Source organism: Nicotiana tabacum, chromosome 13 (genome assembly GCF_000715075.1).
Source record: "Nicotiana tabacum cultivar K326 chromosome 13, ASM71507v2, whole genome shotgun sequence".
NCBI classification, from domain to species: Eukaryota; Viridiplantae; Streptophyta; class Magnoliopsida; order Solanales; family Solanaceae; genus Nicotiana; species Nicotiana tabacum.
The window spans coordinates 71,034,378-71,039,760 of NC_134092.1; positions in this window are offsets into that span (position 1 = coordinate 71,034,378).

A 5,383-nucleotide genomic window follows, 5' to 3' on the forward strand; every position below is an offset into this window, starting at 1 on the left:
TTTGGTCAGTCGGCCTGATAACTCGGGTTTGTGCAAAATATTACGAAGCGGGTAAGTGGTTAACACACATATGGGATGACATTGAAAGTACGACCTTAACTTTCTTGAGGCGCTTATCAGTGCAAGTGCCAATTTTTCTAGGAGCGGATATCTAGTTTTCGCTTCTCCTAAGGTTCGACTCGCATAATAAACGGGGAATTGCGTACCTTGCTCCTCTCAAACCAGGACACCGCTTACGGAGACTTCCGATACTGCCAAGTACAAACAAAGTTTTTCGTCTATTTTTGGAGTGTGGAGTAGCGGTGGGCTTCATAGATATCGCTTCAGTTCCTCTAATGCTTATTGGCACTCCGGGATCCAAGCAAATTCGTTCTTCTTTTTGAGTAGAGAGAAGAATTTGTGACTTCGGTCAGATGATCTTGAGATGAACCGGCTTAAGGCTGCAATCCGACCCGTTAGCCTTTGTACGGCCTTCACGCTGTTCAGAACGACGATGTCTTCGATGGCCTTGATTTTATCGGGGTTAAACTCTACTCCCCGATGTGACACCATGAAGCCGGGGAACTTGCCCGAACCGACCCCGAAAGCACATTTCTCGGGGTTGAGGTTCATGTTGTATTCCTTAAAATCTCGAACGTTTCCTGCAAATGAGTCAAATGGTCCTCTGCGCGCAGGGACTTTAACTAACATGTCATCAATATAAACTTCCATTTATTTTCCTATTTGTTCTTCAAACATTTTATTTACTAGGCGTTGGTAAGTAGCCCCTGCATTTTTTAGCCCGAAGGGCATTACATTATAACAATACGTTCCATATTTGATGACAAATGAAGTCTTTTTCCTGGTCCTCCGGGTTCATCTAGATTTGATTATACCCGGAATAGGCATCGAGAAAAGTGAGGATCTCGTGGCCGGCCGTGGCATCGATCATGCGATCGATGTTGGGCAGCGGAAAGGAATCTTTGGGGCATGCTTTGTTCAAATCCTTATAATCCACACACATTCTAAGTTTATTCCCCTTTTTTATGGACTATAACTATGTTGGCTAGACATTCGGGATATTTCACCTCCCGAATGGACCCTACTTTGAGAAGCTTGGTTACCTCGCCTTTTATGAACGCGTGCTTTCTCTCGGACTGGGGTCTTCTCTTTTGCTTCACCGGTCTGAACCTGGGGTCCAAACTTAGCCGATGCGTCGTTATATCCGGCAGGATCCCTGTTATATCTAAATGGGACCAGGTAAAACAATCGATGTTATCGATAAGAAATTGAACGAGTTTCTTCCTGAGTTCGGGGCTCAACCCCGTTCCTAAGTATACCTTTCGCTCGGGCCAATGTTCGATTAATATGACTTGCTCTAGTTCCTCGATTGTTGATTTGGTGGCGTCGGAGTCATCAGGAATCACGAAAGATCGAGGGACCCTTTGATCATCATCCTCTTCGATCTTCTGGTTGTCTGGCTGGGTCGAAGCCGATGTCTGTGATTGCTATTTGGTGTCTCATTCTCCTTCCGGGCCCAATCCTTTTATCAGAGAAAGTGAGGACATTGGTTTAGCTTCGTCGACGGCGAACATTTCCTTTGTGGCTGGCTGTTCTCCGTACACCATTTTGACACCTCCCGATGTCGGGAATTTGAGGGCCTGGTGTAGGGTCGAAGGTACAACTCTCATGTTATGGATCCATGGCCTTCCGAAAAGGACGTTATATCTCATATCGCCTTCGATCACATGAAACTTTATTTCCTGGATGGTTCCGACCACATTTATTGGTAGGATTATCTCACCCTTGGTGGTTTCGCATGTCATATTGAACCCGTTTAGGACCAGAGTTGTGGGTACGATCTGATCCTGTAGGCCGAGCTGCTCTACTACCTTCAATCGGATGATGTTGGCCGAGCTACCTGGATCGATTAACACACGCTTAATTTTAGTTTTATTCATGAGTACGGATATTACCAGTGCATCGTTATGAGGTTGGATGACCCCCTCTGCATCTTCATCATCAAAAGACAAAGTCCCCATGGGTGCGTAATCTTGAGTCCGAGATCGTTTTTCCCTCACCGTCGATGTTTTAGTGCGTTTAAATACTGGTCCCTGAGGGGTATCGATACCTCCGATGATCATGTGGATGACGTGCTGCGGTTCTTCTTGCTCGTTTTGCTTGCTGAAATCCCTGCTTTTAAAATGATTCTTCGCCCTATCACTTAGAAATTTCTGAAGGTGCCCTTTGTTAAACAAGCGAGCTATTTCCTCCCTTAGTTGCTTACAATATTCCGTTCTGTGGCCATGGATACCATGATATTCACACGTTTGATTGGGATTTATTCGGGCAGGATCGGTCTGCATGGGTCGAGTCCATTTAGTGTCTTTGATGCGTCCGATGGCTGACACGAGAGCGGATGCACCAACGCTGAAGTTATATTCTGATAATCGAGGTGCTTCTATAGGATCGGCATATTTATCGATGCCGCTCTTACTCATAAGCCCCCAGAATTTTGTCCTCGATCGATCCTTCGACTATTCCGAACTGCATTGCGTGCTGAACCGTTGTTCACCCGATCTACAACATACGGTCGATATCGGTCTCTGTTCGACCTTTGTTCTCTGTCGATCTCCTTTTGGTTTTTAGTAACTGTCCTGTTCTGATAAACGTGTCCGTACGGAGCTGCCAACTGATCATCCTTGATCCTAATTTTTGATTGGTATCGATTATGTACATCTGCCCACGTTATTGCCGGATACTCGATCAAATTTTATTTCAGCCCATGTGATGCTGTCGAACTTAGCTCGTTCAACCCTTGGGTGAAAGCTTGTACGGCCCAATCGTCTGTCACCAAGGGTAATTCCATACGTTCCATTTGAAATCGGGATACGAATTCCCTCAGCATTTCATCCTCCCTTTGCTTTACTTTGAAGAGGTCTGATTTCCTTGTTGCAACCTTTATGGCACCAGCATGTGCCTTTACGAACGAATCTGCTAACATGGCAAATGAATCGATGGAATTCAGTGGTAAATTGTGGTACCAGATCATTGCTCCCTTCGAGAAGGTCTTCCCAAACTTTTTCAACAACACGAATTCGATCTCATCATCTTCCAAATCGTTGCTTTTTATGGCACATGTGTAAGAGGTGACATGTTCATTAGGATCGGTCGTACCGTTGTATTTGTTAATTTCGGGCATACGGAATTTTTTGGGGATTCGCTTTGGTGCCGCACTCGATGAAAAAGGCTTTTGTATGAATTTTTCGAATCAAGCCCCCTTATCATTGGTGGAGCCCCAGGGATTTGATCGACCCTGGCATTGTACGTTTCCACCCTCTTGTCATTGGCTTCGATTCGTTTTGTGAGTTCCTCGAGTAATTTAGTAATTCCGGGAGTAGTCCCCGATTCTTGCTCGTTATATTTCACTATGGCGGGCTCTGTTCTGGGGGTGACTTCCCAAAGTGGATTGGAATCCGGCCTGCTTTGTTGAGTTTGTATACCATGTTGGGTTATCCTATGTCTAGTATTCCTTTATGTTTTATTCTAGTTATCTCATGATGTCCCTTCTGGTCCGCTTACACATGATTTTATGATAAGAAAGATATGTTACATTGGTACTTGGTTGAGTAAGGTACCGGGTGCCCACTGCGGCCCTGCAGTTTGGGTCGTGGCACATGGAATGCCATATAGATAGTGCCTCCAAATCTTCAGCGCGTGAACAATAGCTTCAAACTATAAATCATACACAGGGTAATTTTTCTCATGAACCTTCAACTATCGAGACGTGTACGCAATAACCCTACCATTCTGCATCAATATCGCGCCAAGCCAAATATGCTATGCTTCACAATACACGGTGTAAGATCCTGAACCAGTAGGCAACACTAACATTGAGGTTGTAGTCAATGCAATTTTGAGCTTCTGAAAGCTCAACTCAAACTCGCCGGACCATCTGAAATGAGCACCCTTCTGGGTCAACTTGGTCAATTGGGCTGAGATAGATGAAAAATCCTCCACGAGATGGCGATAATTACCCGCCAAACCCAAAAAGCTCCAAATCTCTATAGCAGAAGTAGGCCTAGGCCACTTCTGAACTACCTCAGTCTACTTATGATCCATATTAATACCCTCCGAAGATACAACATGTCCCAAAAGGCAACCGAGTCTAACTAGAACTAACGCTTCGAAAACATGGCATATAATTGACGATCCCTCAGAGTCTGAAGTACGATCAGCCGATGCTGCTCATGCTCCTCTCGACTACAGGAGTAAACCAAAATATCATCAATGAAGACGATCGCAAAAGAATCCAGATATGGCTTGAACACCCGGTTCATCAAATCCATAAAGGTTGTCGGGGCATTAGTCAAACCAAATGACATCACCAAAAACTCATAGTGACCATACCGAGTCCGAAAAGCTGTCGTAGGGACATTCGATGCCCTAATATTCAACTAATGGTAACCAGATCTTAAGTCAATCTTGGAAAACACCTTGGCACCCTGAAGCTAATCAAAGAAGTCATCAATACTCAGCAACGGATACTTGTTCTTGATAGTGACTTTGTTTAGCTGCCTTTAATCTATACATCTTCATCGTCCCATCCTTTTTCTTCACAAACAACATCTGTGCACCCCAAGGCGAGACACTTGGTCTAATGAATCCCTTATCAAGCAAATCCTGCAACTACACATTCAATTCTTTCAACTCAACTGGGGCCATACAGTACGGTGCAATAGAAATGGGCTGAGTTCTCGGAACCAAGTCAATGCAGAAGTCGATATCTCTATCTGGTGGCATCCCCGACAAATCTATAGGAAAGACCTATGGGAACTTATGCACAACTGGTACTGAATCCATGAAAGGAACCTCTGTACTAGGATGATGGATATAGGCCAAATATGTCAGACACCCCTTCTCGACCGTACGTCAAGCTGACCCTAGTAGTAGAATGGCTAGGTGTCCCTCTCTGCTCTAATCGAGGCAACCTCGACACAACTAATGTCACAGTCTTGGCATGACAGTCCAAAATAGCGTGATAAGGTGACAACCAATCCATGCCCCCCAAGATCACGTCAAAATCTAACATATCAAGAAGTAGAAGGTCTACCCTAGTCTCATAGCTCTTGATAGTGACTAAACAAGCACGATATACCCAATCTACCACAATAGAATCTCCGACAAGTGTAGACACATAAACAAGAGCACTTAAAGAATCACGAGACATACCCATAAATGAAGCAAAATAGGATGATATATGAATAATTGTAACCCGAATCAAATAGAACTAATGCATCTTTATGGAAAACTAGATTAATACCTGTGATAACCGCATCCGATGACTCTACCTCGGGTCTAGCTAGGAATGCATAAAAAGGGGGTTGAGCCCCACCACTCTGAC